General features: G+C 34.6%; 1 pseudogene; it reads left to right on the forward strand.

Annotated features, from left to right (window-relative positions):
* Window positions 1-14,377: 14,377 nt before the first annotated feature.
* On the forward strand, window positions 14,378-15,062 carry LOC146897775 (kiwellin-1 pseudogene; annotated as a pseudogene).
* The last annotated feature ends 855 nt before the right edge of the window (window positions 15,063-15,917 follow it).

Consider the following 15,917-nt stretch of genomic DNA (forward strand, 5'->3'; position numbering starts at 1 on the left):
TCACCAATTAAAATATGACTCCAATATCTCTCAATTATTGGTATATATATTTAATGCCCGGTGACAATTTATTTTATTATTACTAGCATACACGGTTATATATATTTAATATTCAGTGTCACTCATATATTTTCGCGTAGTAACAATGACAGAATCGGAAGCACAAACTATAGAGTAAAAAGCCTTCTGACTGTTGGAGCTTGATAAATGTCACCTATGATTTCATTGACTTTAGGCCTGAGGAATTTTTTTAATTTGAAGATATTGCTTTCTTGCATGGTTTAAGAGTATATGTATCATGGCTCATGTTATATAACTGTGGCAGTAATCAAAGAGATTAGGACAACTGCAGAAGGGACCAATTATCGACAATATTGTGAAGCACCCTCTATGATGTTATGATTTTTGTCATCAATTGTGTCATGGAAATACAAGCAATGACATGTTGTGGATAAAGATTTATTTCTAAGTTCAGAAGTTTATACTACAAGCAAGTTTGAGTAAGTGAATGGTTTATAGACAAATAAAGCTAGAGCTTATCAAAAATTGAAATGGAAAAAGTTAATTTTAATCAATCAACATATATTTTCCCTTTAAGATATTATTTTTGGTATCCCACAAGTTTAATACATGGGAGATAATCGTTTTCTAAACACGAATACTAAATCTGGACACATTTTGAAGTTGATATTAAAATTTGAGCAATGCTATATCTCTAGAAAAATAACATCAAGAATTCTTCAAGAATAAAGAATAGCCAATCACAATGCACTATTTGCCACAATTCAAGGAGATGTGGCTGAAAAATAGGAAGTGGACAAATAAATCATCCAATTAAAATTTGTCAACTGTGTCTTGAAAAATTCTTGAAGCTATTTTTCTTGAGAAGTAGCATTTTCCTTAAAATTTTGACTTGTTATGTTATTAAAGACTAGTTTCTTCGGCTAAACTCAATTCGGGTATGCTCCCTTTAATTAGGGTTTGACCAAAGAGAGGGATTTACTTTAAGGTTAAATAATAAATACTCTCTCCGTTTCAAAATGAGCGTCGCTTTAGCCAAAAAAAATTGTTTCAAAATGAATGTCACTTTCAGTTTCCAATGCAATAATAACTTTTTCTTTTCAATTATACCCTCCAATTAATACTCTGCACACTACTTCCAAAGTATTACTTTTAAAACTAACCAATAGTTAATAAGGATAATTTGGTAAAATAATCATTCTCTTTCTTTTAATCATTGCATTTCTTAATATGTGCGTAAACACCTAAAACGACACTCATTTTGAAACGGAGGGAGTATTTTACTAGTCCTTTTAAAATTAGGACCTAGTATGTTTACTCTATTAAGAAAAAGTTATTTGAATCCTTCAAATTATATTCATTTCTTAGGCATACTAGTCCTCCAAATAGGGATCAATGTTTTGAATTTGTGAAGGACTAAATTACCTTCTTTGTTTTAAATAGGGACTAAATATTGAAGGTCCCAATTTTGTAGGAACAAAAAATATATTTAACAATTTATCTTAGTAGAACGAATAATAAAGGATTACAATTACCTTCTAAGAAGAAGGAATCATCATTTTTTTTTAAAGAAATCAAAATGATATATTAACACGAAACCACAGACTATCTAGACGGCACAAGATGACATCCGAAAAATACAGCAAGAGTTCAACAAAAAGAAAAAATATACTAGCCAATACCCGCACATAAGAATGGGTTTCGGCACCAATTATGAAAGCTATAATAAAAGTTTACAGATTTAGCTTTAAACACCAGAAGGAAAGAAGTTTAACATTCCTCAGTATCTGAGTCGGAGAATTTGATTTATTTTGAAACAACTTGACATTTCTTTCCTTCCATAAAACCCACGAACAAGCAAACCAAATCAGATGCATAAGAGGACAACGAGATTTGCTATAGCCGGAAGAAGTACCAAACTGATAGAAATGATCTACAATATTAGAAGGATCTGCTAGGTAAACACCAAGACAATTCCTAACCAACTGCCATAACTGGCCAAAAAAATGACAAGACAAAAATAAGTGAGTCTCTGATTCCTGTTGCCCACAACCAGAAACACACAGTTGAGCCTCAGAAGTAATAATGCCTCTACGGAACAGGGTTGTCTTAGTGGGCAACCTATGCTAAAAAAGACGCCTAGCAAACACGGAAACCTTCAATGGAACGTTCTTCCTCCAAAGTAAAGCCAATGGGACATGCATAGTGGCGGGCGACCTTGATGTGAGCACTCGATAAGCATCACTGACAGTGTATCCAACGACCAGATCAGGTGTCCATCTCCAAGAATCCTCAAAATCAACCTGCAACACAACATTTAGCAGCATATTCCTACACTTCTCTACCAAGGCCTCCTCCCACGCCTACAACCGCCTATGCCACTTCAAGCCTCTCCACCCTCATCCCATCCCCAAGCAAACATTTGTGTAACAATCACCATTTTATTTTGTGATAAGTCAAACAAACAGCAAAACCTAACAAAAAGAGGGACCTCACCTACCCAACTATCCAACCGAAAAAGTGAGCTAACTCCGTTTCCGATAATGAGACGTAAATTGTCAAGAAACCAATTACCCGACACCGCACCATCACCATCTCGTATGCTAACCATAGGTTCCAAAAAAATTCAACCAACGAAGATTGGCCCCAACTAGGAGGCCCAAATACATAATAGGCAAGCGACCAGCTTTACAATTTAAAACCGTCGCCGCTTCAAGTAACCAAGTCTGATTAATATTAACACTGACAAGCTCACTTTTTTGGAAATTTACTTTTAAACCCGACATCGCCGCAAAAAGATGTAAATCGGCTCTCATAGCCCTGACATTGGCTCAACTTCTCTCGCCCAAAATGAGAGTATCATCTGCAAATTGTAAGTGAGAAATGGAAAGATACTTATCCCTGTCATACCCTAATTTTGGACCTAAAAATACTAATCAATTCTTCTTTTCTTGCATTATAAGTCATTTGATTTGTCTCTGATCAATTACATTTTTCTCTGCATTTTATTTCAATGTTATTTGCAAAAATTCATGAAAAAGGGTATTTTAGTCATTTCTTGCATTCAACTCATTTTAATCCTTGAAAATTGTTTGAGTCTTTCAAATTGGTTTGTATAAGTCCTTGTTTCAATCTCATGTCAAAATCCATTTCAGAAAATATCAGTTGAGTCGTTTTTTAGTCAGTTTAGCCCCCAGGGGCATTTTAGTCTTTTCCTATGTCAAAATCTCTTTCAATCTTTAAAAATTTGGTTGAGTCCTTTCAAATAGTTTGAATAAGTCTTCATTTCAATTCTATGTCAAAATCCATTTTTTAAACTACATTTGAAGTCATTTTGAGTCAGTTTTGCCCCTAGGGGCATTTTAGTCTTTTCATGTGTCAAAGCTCTGTTTAAAATCTTAAAAATTGTCTCTGAGTCTTTCAAGTTGGTTTAAATAAATTTTTGTTTCAATTCCTCGTTAAAAATCCATTTTAAAATTGCATTTGAGTCGTTTTTAGTCGTTTTAGTCCCTAGGGGCGTTTTGGTCATTTCACATAAAAAACTCTTGTCTGCTTCGTTGTTTTTAATCGTCTCGCTTTACGTTAATTTTCAATTTACTTTTTCAACTCAATTTTAGTTTAATTTTCATTTTAGTCCTCGTACTTTTGTTATTTGCATTTTAATCCCTTTTTAAGTCAAAGTCAAGGTTTGTTACAAGTCAAGTGCCACATGTCCCACTCCCATTGGTCCAAGCATTTCCACATCACCTATAAATAGGTCAAAGTTGGTCAAGGTTCAATTCAACTAATCATTTTTACACATTAATTATTTTCCAATCATTTTTTTCACAAAAAATCACAAAGTTTATTTTCTCTCTTTTTTTTTTCTTTCCCACTTTCTCTCTCTTCTAACAACCTCCACCACTCCACCTCTAACAAACTTTAACCACCTCCATCACCACCCTAACAAACTTTCTCCACCATCTTCAACAACCATAACCACCACAATCCTCCATAACTACCACTCTCTTTATCCCTAACAACCTCAAATTTCCATCAATCTATCACAATTTTCTCACAAACCTCAACACAAATCATCACCGAATCGTCCAAACACCAAAATACTCTTCTCCGGCGATGCTTTCACTTTCTCCGGCGACGTCCATCTCATCGCCGACGATCAATTGAGGAACTCAACAGCTTCGTGATTCTGTTTTACGCTTTGCCTTTTTGTTTCTTCAACTGTTTCGCTTCCGTCGCATTGCTGATTCGATTCAATTGTTTTGTTCGGACTGTTAATCCATTCTCGCCGGAAAGATCATCATCATCGCCGGCAACGGTTGAAAGCCAGAACAAGACACCAGAATTCGAAGCAGATCGAGCAAACCGGAGATCACGACGGATTCGTGAAGGAACAAAAGCAACAACCTCAACGCACAAACTGGTTCACGGTTTCAATGACTTTCATCAACACAATCTGGTTCGAAATGTACCGGCAAGCAAGGCGGGTTCGAGTCTGAATCAGTGAAACAAGCGAATCGAATCAGAGTTCAGAATTCATCGATCAACCATGAAGCAGCTTCAGTTTCGCCTTTAACAGCATCGTGGTCGTTGTCACCGTTTTGAAGCGATTTAACAGAGAAAGAAGTGTTGGATTCGGAGAACAGAAGCTATGCCGAAACTGGAATCATGTAACAGAGGTAATAATTCGGCTTCTTTCTTCTTTTCTTGTCGATTTTCGAACTGTAAAATTCAGATGTGCTTTGCGATTGGACCTGCTTGTGAGATCTTGTTTCCGAAACGAATTTCCGGTGAGAATTGGTTCACAAAAAACGTCAAATGCTTTTGATTCCGACGCCGGAGGCTATGGCAGGCCGCCGCGTCGGAAATAGTTGCTCACCGGAGGTTTAGCGAAGGAGAAGAACTCGACGGGAAAGAAGGATGAATCACGTGTTGTTTTTTCCTTGTGATTTGGTGTTATGCAGCATATTTTCCTTTGACCTGTTAACCCATGGGTTTGACCCATAACCCATGGACCTTACCCATACCCAGTGCTAGGCCCAACGTTTTTTTGTCTCTTTTTCCAGTCCTGCTATACGCACCCCTCTTCCTGTGCGTCTCAATGGCCTTTTTGCTATTTTCACCCCCCTGTGTATGAATTTTATGTGATAAAACTCCCAAAAAAATTCCTATTGATTTTCTTGATGATCTTTGATTGTTTCTTTATATTTCTTGCATGATTAATATTGGAAAGGTATGTGAAAAATATTTTACAACATGATCTAATACTTTTGTTCAATTTTTGTGCAAATTTTTGTTAAAAACCTTTGAAGATGTTGTGGACTTTTCTTGTAAGAAATTTTGGTGTTTGAGGACTGCTTTTTGGAGTGAAATTACGTGTTAAAGCCTACTTCGAAAATAATGGGGGTTTTGTTTTGTCGTTTTTACCACTTCTAGTCTAAACTTTTGTGCATTTTGCGATGTGTTTTTATCCTTGGATTTTGGTGCATAATTGTGGTCATGGATATGTGTTTTTTAAGTGAATTTCCCTTTGATTTTGATATATGCTTGCTGTTTTGATATGGTCTTTTGTGAATTTTGTGCTTAGTGAATAATATGAAATAAGAGTGCATAAATAACTTGAAAATTTTGTAAACTTTGGCATGGTTAAATCCTTAGATTCTCATGCTAGTTTTCTTGAGACAAGTCATTCAAAACTTCTCCAATAGTATGAGAATCTAGGCTTCAACCTAGTTTTAGTTTATTCGCACTAAGTTTCAAGTTCTTTCATCACTTTTTGTCAAGCTTGTTGGTTTACTTTTCTTGCAAGTTACAAATAGTTTTACTATGCTTTTTAATACTAGTTTCTATACCATTTGTGCTACTAACCCTTTTATTTCATGTTTCATTCATCCATGAGCATTTCATCTCCCTCTTATATTCTTAGTCCTTACTTTCTTGCAATTTAATTTGTACAAAGATTTAGAATGTAAAATTTAGGAGCTTTTGTAATATTTTACTTCATGCAACTTTTAATTTTCTTGGCAAAGAGGCCATAGAATGTATCTAGGGTATGATGTAAAGGACAATGGACTCTAATGATGTACACCGACACAAGCACCGACACATGCACACACATCACTAAGTAGCTAGAATATGCATGTTTAGATGTATGTTTAGGATTGTATGTTTAGATGAATGCCTAGGACTCATACTTAGAGAAAACCAATTTTCCAAACAAATGTGAACAACATCACTCAAACTATTTTCTAAATAAACCTTGGGATCCAACATCCCATTGTATTTTCTTTTCCATTTTCTTAATCAAATTTCAATGAAAATAATCAAACTTTGACTTCTTTTGCAATTCACTAATCCAACCTCACTATTTCCTAATCTCATGCCCTTGAGGCCTCTTTCTATTCTTTCAAAATCCATTTTCAAACTTAAAATCAACCAACAAAAACAAAAACATTTTTTGAGAGAGAACTACGGTGGATTTGATCCCTTAAACGGGTACGTAGGCAAGGAATCAAAATTCCTTCAATTCAACTAAAATAAAACTCCAAACACATTCTTCTCCTTCCAATTCTTCACATAAAACATTCTTAGGTTTAATAAACATTTTCAAAATAGCATTTAAAAATAAAGCGCGCGCGTAGAAATTAAAGACGGTTCCTATAGGTTACTATAGTCGTTATGGGTGCCTAACACCTTCCCGTAGCGAAAACAACTCCCGGACCTCGATTCTCAAGGGTTTTGCTTACTTTTTCCCTTCCCAAGAAAAAATAAGATATCACCGGTTTAAAAGGTTCAAACGTAATCAATGTTTGACACCCGAAAAACCAAGATAAAACAATCCCTACCAACCTTGTAACCTGAGAAGATATTATTAGTAATCAGAGAATCCATCATGACATGGAACCCTCTGCCGCCGACAAAAACAAGAAGGGAGAAAGAGGGTCCCCTTGACGAAGACCTCAAGCCATAGGAAATTCGTCAATGGGACTCCCATTCACTAATACCGATGTAGTAGGTGTAGTAACACACTCCCTCATCCATTTCCTCCAAAGGGTCGGAAAAGACATTTTTCCATCACATCATCCAAATATCTCTAATCCACTAAATCGTATGCCTTTTCAAAATCCACCTTTAACATTAATAAACTCTTGTTACATTTTTTTGCTTCATCTACCACCTCATTAGCAACCAGAATACCATCAAGAATTTGTCTTCCTTTTATAAAAGCCGACTGAGTGTCTGAAATAACACTACCAGTAACCATCCTTGGCCTATTTGCCAATAACTTAGTTAATATCTTATACAAGTTGTCCACCAAAGAGATGGGACGGAAGTCATTCAAACTCTACGGAGAATCTTTTAAGGAATGAGTGTAATGAATGTACTATTTATACCTCTCAGGAGCTTGCCATTTCGATGAAAATCAGTCACAAAATGCATTAGATCTTCTTTCATATCCAGCCAGAAATCCTTAATAAAGCCAAAATTCCCACTATCCGGACTAGGACATTTGTAACTATCACAATCCCACACCGTATTTTTGAGTTCCTCCATGCTGAATGGCTTAGTTATGGCTGCCCACTCTCTAATAGATAAAGTGCGAAAATGCAAATCAGTTGCCCGGGGGTGCACCACCTCAGTAGCTTTATAGTGATTCGAAAAATGATTAAAAACCGCCATCCTGACATTACTGACATCTTCCACTGAAACACCTCCCACATCAATTGTGTAAATGGCATTGACCAGCCGCCGACAAGACATTGTACCATGAAAATATTTTGAATTAGCATCCCTTTTCCTTAACCAATTCAGGCGCGATTGTTGCCAACAAATACTAGAATCAACTCAAGATAGAGAATGTAACTCTTCAGTAAGACCATGAAGTTCCTCCACCTTCTCCTCCTCAAGAGAAGAGACCTCCCCTTTTTCATCTAACACCAAAATATGATCCTTCACTTGAGATATTTTGGCCGAAATATTGTTTGTGTGTGTTGAATGCCACTCCTTAAGAGCCACCTTGATCAATTTTAATTTTTCCTTCTTGACGTAACCACCCCACCATTCCACCTGAAATGACCGCCACTTTGAACTTACAAAAATCTTGTAACCCGGCACACACTACAAGAAATGTTGCATTTTGCCAGGGGCAGAAACCCTGGCAAAATGCAGAAATCCTTGGCAAATGGACGTTGCCAGGAGTTTTGCCAGGAGCAGAATACCCAGCAAATCTGCTCATCGCAAATGACCCTGCCAGGGCTTTAGCTCCTGGCAAATTGTGTGGGGCCCATTCCCTTGCAACTTTTCTGACGCGTCCTGACCCACTTTTCAGGGATCAAATCAAACGCTGCCAGGGGATTTGTGAGGGGTTAACCCCTGGCAAAATGCGTACGAAATATTTAAAAAAAAAAACATTTTTTAATTGTTTAAAAAATCAAAATATTAAAATTTAATAATTAAAATAATTTTATAAAACATTTTAAAATTTCAATCAAAATATATCATTATTAAACTATCACTTATCAAAATCTTTGATTTTCTTTTCTCAGGAACGACAAAAACACCAATTTAACCAATCTATAACATCATTAAAAGACTTGTAAACAATAAACATGAATATCCTCAAAAAAAATTATAACCATGATGATGCTCAAGAAATAGTATTTACATTACCGCGTCCACACAAATTAACAAGAGTGGAAGTTGAAAAATTGCATACATCTCGAAACATCATGAATCAGTATACTTCTATAAATAATTAAAATTGAAAAACAGAATGAGATAACCTAGTTGCAGCAATGGATTGTGAAGACGCCTTGGCTCTTATACTCTTTGATTAAGCTTCTTCTATTTCTTCGATAACACCTCAAGTTGATCCAAGTTCCCATAAATCAAAATACAAGAATTTCAAAATACACACCCAGTTTCTCTATTGGATAACTAACACAAGGTAAAAGAAATTGTACAAACACACAGTTGATAATGTTTTATACCTTTTCATTCTAATAGCTATAAATTTTCCATATCATCCTTCAAGCCAGCTGCAGTATAACCGAAAAAATGAACATCTGCTCCTTGACTTGTTCAACTCAATAACAATAACAACAAAAATAAATATAATAAAGAATTGATAGATAAGTAAACAAGAAAAATACTACACTACATTTTCCAAACTTCAAGGTGTTTGAAAATATACTGATATATGAATGAATCAACAAAACATAGACAAATACCTCATGAAAACATTACACCAGACTTGAGAGTAGAACACGAATCATGGCTTCTGATAGATAGACATTGGCACCACCAAAATCACTAAAAAGAAGAACAAACTAATAAGAAGAACAAAATCACTGATAATCTCAGCCTATCCTTAATAATCTCAGCCGCACAAAATCACTAAAAAGGAGAACAAACTAACACGTGAGCAAAAGAGATGAGTTTACCTATGAAGCAAAGGGAAAGTTCAAACGAAAGATGCAAAGGAAGATGGTATCGGCGGTCAACGATAGAAACTGAGTTGAGAGCAATAGTGGACCAGGAAAGTATAATAATTTGCAACTCATGCTCACACAATGAATCCCTTGTATACATAAGCCAAGCAATGACAGGGGTAACAAAAAACTCATGCTCATCATCCATGAAAATTGTTAAGCGCTGCAATCCTTTGGTTTGAAAAAGTGTACAAGTAATGAGCATTTCCAAGTGACTAGAGCAAATTTCGCGGTATAGGGGCCAGTCAGATGTATTGATTATTGAATGAAAGAGTTTGGAGGTGATTCTGCCAAGCTTCTCTCCATTTCTTGCAAGTTAAGGTTGCAATTAGAACATCCCTAGCAGATCCAAGATGGGATAATATATTTCAATCAAAAACAGTATAATTCATCAAAACATAACAAAAAAAATTTAAAATAAACTCAATGTGAGTACAAATTGAATAAAAATAATACGAATAAAAAATAAATAAAGGGCAACCCGGTGCATGCTCCCACTTACGCAGGGTCTGGGATAGTGTCAAGACTTTTCACACTTTCAATTAATCATAATGGTTCAGTCATTATAACAGTTCGATCATCAAAAACATTTGACTTTCATCATATTCTATCTTATAAAAGTCATGATGATTTGTGATTGAATGATGCTGGAAAAACAAAAGTTTAATACTAACAGTGCTTCAAAATCCTCAATTAAAAAAGTAAAATGAGATTATACAAAGTAATAGAAAGTGATAGTATGATACCGATCACTTCAACAGGAAGGGTCTGCAATCCATTGCACAATAACAAAAAGTAACAGAATCGACCAAAATATCAATCAGAAACAGTCTGGTATATCAAAACATACCAAAAAAAAAAATAACAACAAATTAATTGAGTAAAAATCATAATTTTATCAATGAAATGACAATTAGTATCTGGGTACTTAAAAAGATAACGATTTTACCAATTTTTTATGCAGAGGATGTGAAGTTAGCATTGAATTGAATAATTAAAATGAAAGTGGAAAAAAATTAAACGAAAGATAACAGTTAGAAGGGGCTTAAAAATACTTGATATTCAATTCAACTCATGAAACAATATCATCAAAACAAAAACTCAAAAGCAAATTAAAATCACAAAATGCAAAATGGGCAACAGTGATTCTTACAAGTGATTCTTCAAATAGGCCAAACATGCTTCACAACAACAACAACAGTGATTCAATGATTTCACAGCAACAAATATGTTATTAATAGTCTTAATTGCATATTCAATCACAATTGAAGTTATGAAAAAATCCCAAATCAGCAACCCTAAATAATGAGATTTTTAGATCGGTACCTTCATACTTGTTTAATTGTTGTTGGAAGCAAAAATCGGTTGATTCTTCATTGTCTCTACAACATTGAAGCTGCAAACTCAGGCGCGGTGGCTAACTACACGCGGCGGGAGAAAAATGGGTTAGCAAAAAGTTCCTCTTTTGGTGAAACGGAAGGGACCAATGGAAAGCCCTCGTCGAGGGGATGAAGAAAACGGTCTCACTTTGTTTGATCGGTGAAAAGGACGCTCAAAATGGAACCAAAAATGGTGGTCGGTGGTGTGGTTGTGAGAAGGAAGAAGAAAGGATGGTACGCGTGGTTTGTGTTTGCTTTGGACATGGTTGTGTTCTTGGAGAGTGAACAAGTGATAAAAGAAAAGCTTGTGACGTGTCTATAATCGTATGGAACACCAATATAGAATTAGGTCCCACATTTTCTAAAGCCATTTTGCCAGGGGCACCCCTGGCATTGCTCCTGTCAAATTTGCCAGGAGTTCTTACTCCTGGCATAGTTCCCCAGCAAAATGCAACATTTCTAGTAGTGACACTTGCCCAACATTTCAACATACGGAAAGGGTGTGGTCCCCAATTTTGTTCATCATCCGAAAGAATGATAGCACAATGATCAGACAAACCACGTAACTGAGCTGACAGAAAGTAAAAATCTATCAATATGGCTCATGGAGTGACTGTCACCACGATACCAAGTAAAGCGGCGACCAATGAGAGGAAGGTCGACTAAATCATTTACATCAATAAAATTGTTAAAAGAAGTAACACCTGAAGCTCTCTGCATGTTTCCTGTACTTCACCTTTCTTCCATCCCCCGAACAACATTAAAATCACCACAAACACATACAAGGTGTCCAACATAGTTAGCTAACCTCGTTGACAAAGTCTCCCGCAACACATTTTGACTCCCCATATCACACGGAGCATACACATTGAATAAAACAAAATCCTCATCAGAATGCATAAATCAACCTCCCACTGCCAACAAATGATCAGAAGAGAAAGAGTAACTGATGTCAACCTCATCGTTGTCCCACATGGTGAGTAAACCACCAGAAGCTCCAACCGATGATCTGAACGAGAAGCCATGAGGAGAGCTTCCCCAAAGTGTAGAGCATAGAAATTAAAATCATCAACCTTGGCTAGCTTAGTTTTTTGAATGCAAATAATAGACGGTTTCTTTTCTCCCACCAACTTCATCACCTCTTTTCTTTTTTCAAACCCACCTAACCCCCTGACATTACAAGAAGGAATTATGGTTACTACCAAAAAGAAAGTAGAATGTTCATTACTGAAATTTATAATTTATTATAAGGTTAAATTTATTTTTGATCTCTAGAAAATCATCACCTTTCAAGTTTAGTTCTTCAATAAATTTTATATATTCTTAGTCCCTCTTTGACTTTTTATAGGGATAAAAAAACTTACTTTTTGAAGGAAAAAAAAATCAAAACAGGTACCAACTTAAATTGTTGAGAAAGCAAATAAAATTTATTATATTCTATCAAACATCAATTTCTTGCTGTGTATTAATATTTACTTCGACGATAACAAAAATTCCTAGTCTAAGCCATAAAGCTGGTTATATGATGCTCAATTGATTTTGACTTGTGATTTTGTCATATATATAACATGTTGATGCTATACACCATATATATGATGACAAGTTGGTCCATTTAATTAACGTGAAAGTTACCAGAAATCATGTTCAATGTCTATGATCACGTACATATCAATGTTTACTAACACAAGACAAAAAATGGTTACATAAACTAATAAAATGTTGGCTTGAAATTTGGTCATGTATGTGTCATTGTTTAGTAGATTTGTTAGAATTGGAATGATGGAGGAACAGTGGCAGAAGTTACCTCACTTTGCATCACGGGATCTTAGATCCGATCAATGCACAATAATATTTTTAATGTCTCTAATTCATTGAAAGAGCTACAGTTAAAAACAACAAGAAATATTCATGAAAAGGGACTAATTGTCTTCATGTGATTAAAAAGGTAAAGTAATTTTTAGTACCCTGCCGTATTTGGATGGACTTCTAAGTCTGGGGAACACCTCACCTCATAGTGTATTTATGTTCTCTAGAACAATACTAATTGCTCTGCAAAATTAAGAGAAAAAATTAAATATTTTAAGATAAAGGATAAAACTAAAAGAAAAAATTAGACTAAAAGTATCTCTTTATATATAGATATTGATTAAGAAAACTTCTTTTCTTTGTAAAAGGGAACAAAATTATATATTAAAGGTTATATAAGTTTTTGTTTCGATAAATATATCATTTATTTTTTAGTCAATCTTTTATAAAAAAATTGGTGTTCATTGTTAAAATAAGTTTGCTCAAAAAAACATTGTTAAAATAAGTTAAATATAACATCGTGTAGAGGGATTAAAAATCAAAGGTGATATTTTTTTTTGGTGGTGGCCGGGATTCAAACCCCGGATCTTACATATTTTTGTATTATCTCTACCAACAGAGTTAAGCTCACGAGGACAAATCAAAGGTGATATGATCATATAGACCAAAAACTTATTTTAACTTAAGTTTTTTATTCTTACTAGCTGAAAGATAGATATACACTTGCTCATCGTTTCGCTCTTTTTATTGCACTAACATTTATAAATTATGAACAGTGTTTTTGCATGAAATTTTGATTTTGAATAAAAGTATTAATATAGACGTTAGTGAATTTCAAATTATAACAAATCCTGAAAATCATGTTTATTTTTGTCAAAGATGCCCGACAATATAGAAATATAATATAAATTCTTATTTTTTCTTAATGACACCGACAATTTAGATAAATTTGTTTAAGAGTATACTTTGAATAATGAAAAAGTCAACCCAAAATCTCTTATTTTCTTTCTATATAACTTGCGGAAAGACGAGAATTAACATGTCTGACTTACAAATTACAACAAACCCAACAAATCATGTTTATCTTTTTGTATGGCACAAAAAATATAAGAAATATAATATAAACCCTTATCCTTTTTAATGAAAATAACAATATAACATTATATAGATAAATTTGTTTAAGGGTATAATAGAAAAAAATGAATATATATATATATATATATATATATTATAGTATAGATAAATATATCATCTTTCTTTTTTAGCCTATGCTTGCTGATTGAAAACATTTAGAAGGTCTATTTTGGTAGAAATTTTATAGAGGAGATAAAAACAAAATGATTGTATATTTATATGAACTAAAAAAACTTATTTTATCCATAAACTATATAGTTTAAATAAGAGTAAACCGAGAAGAAAAAAGTTAATGTGCTCTTTGGAGGTAAGATCGAGATTTCTGTGGTTACATTAGAAGAAGAAAATAAAACAAAAAGGACTAGGGTTTACGGAGGTAAGATCAAGATAGCAACATAAGGTTCAAACTAATAACCATTGGACTTCATGGAAAAAACAAACATGTGAAATTATAAGTCTTAATTTTTTAATATAAGAATTTTGTCTTTTTGAGCTTTGGCATCTTTTATAAATACCATTTTGCCTAAACTCTACTTCACACCATCGTTAAGAAAACAAAATAAAAATAAAATGAAGGGTGTCAAAATTAGTTTAAATCTCATTCAAACCATGACCTTTCTTCTAATTCTTGTATCAACTTTATCCCTAAGCATTGAAGCTTCAACATGCAAACCAAGTGGAAAAATAAAAGGAAAAAAATTTAAATCAAGGCTATGCAATAGAGCAGACCAATCTGAATGCTGCAAACCAGGAAAATCTTACACAACATTCAAGTGTTCACCACAAGTGTCACACAAAACAAAAGCAACCCTAACACTGAACAGCTTTGAAAAAGGTGGAGATGGAGGAGCAGTATCAGAATGTGACAACAAGTTTCACTCAGATAAAACACCTCTTGTAGCATTATCAACTGGTTGGTTCAACAATCATAAGAGATGTTTGAAAAAGATTACTATATTTGGAAATGGTAGAAAGGTTAATGCTTTGGTTATTGATGAGTGTGATTCTACTCAAGGGTGTGATGCTGAACATGATTTTCAACCACCTTGTAAGAACAACATTGTTGATGGTTCTGCTGCTGTTTGGAAGGCTTTGGCTGTGCCTGAAAAAGATTGGGGTGAAATGGAAGTTTTCTGGTCAGATGCTTGATGCAATGAGAATTAATTATATCTATATTTGTGTGTTAGTGTGTGTTTATCATGGTACATACATAATATAAGCCAAGACTATGATATACAAGTGAGAAGATTATGATATACAAGTGAGATAAATTCTACATAATGCATAAATTTGTTTTCATCGTTGAATCAATAAGTCTGAGCAGAATTAAGATGTAATTTTACTTATAGATTCAATGGTAAAAAACAAACTTATAGATGACGTAAGATCAATTCATTTGTGCACCTTAAACAAAACTTATAATACAAATAAAGATTAAATATGTTTTTAGTCCCTATAAATATACTAATTGGGAAAGAGTCGTTTATTTGGCCTAGTCCTCGATATGTAATATTGCTGAATAAAGATTAGGCTTAATAGCAGTTTTCGCCCCCTAACTTTCACGAAGTTGCGATTTTGGTACCCTAAGAAAAAAAACTACAAAACCGGCCCCTAAGTTTTGCAACTGTAGCAGTTTTGACCCCCCCAAGGCAAAAAAAAAAGGCTTAATAGCAGTTTTAGCCCCCTAAGAAAAAAAAACTACAAAACCGCCCCCTAAGTTTTGCAACTATAGCAGTTTTGGCTCCCCAAGGCAAAAAATAAAAATAAAAAAATGACATGTGGCACCTCACTTAGGGTGTCACGTCAGCGTAGACCGAGTCAAAATTGGCCTTGGGGCCAAAACTGCCACAGTTGCAAAACATAGGGGGCGGTTTTGTAGTTTTTTTTCTTAGGGGGCCAAAATTGCAACTTTAGGAAAGTTAGGGGGCTAAAACTGCAATTAAGCCAAAAAAAAATGTGGCACCTCACTTAGGGTGCCACCGCCACGTCAGCGTAGACCGAGTCAAAATTGGCTTCGGAGGCCAAAACTGCCACCGGTGCAAAATTTAGGGGGCGGTTTTGTAGTTTTTTTTAGGGGGCCAAAATC

Source organism: Medicago sativa, chromosome 8, assembly GCF_051527215.1.
Source record: "Medicago sativa cultivar Bolivia chromosome 8, Bolivia_mono, whole genome shotgun sequence".
In the NCBI taxonomy this organism is placed as follows: Eukaryota; Viridiplantae; Streptophyta; class Magnoliopsida; order Fabales; family Fabaceae; genus Medicago; species Medicago sativa.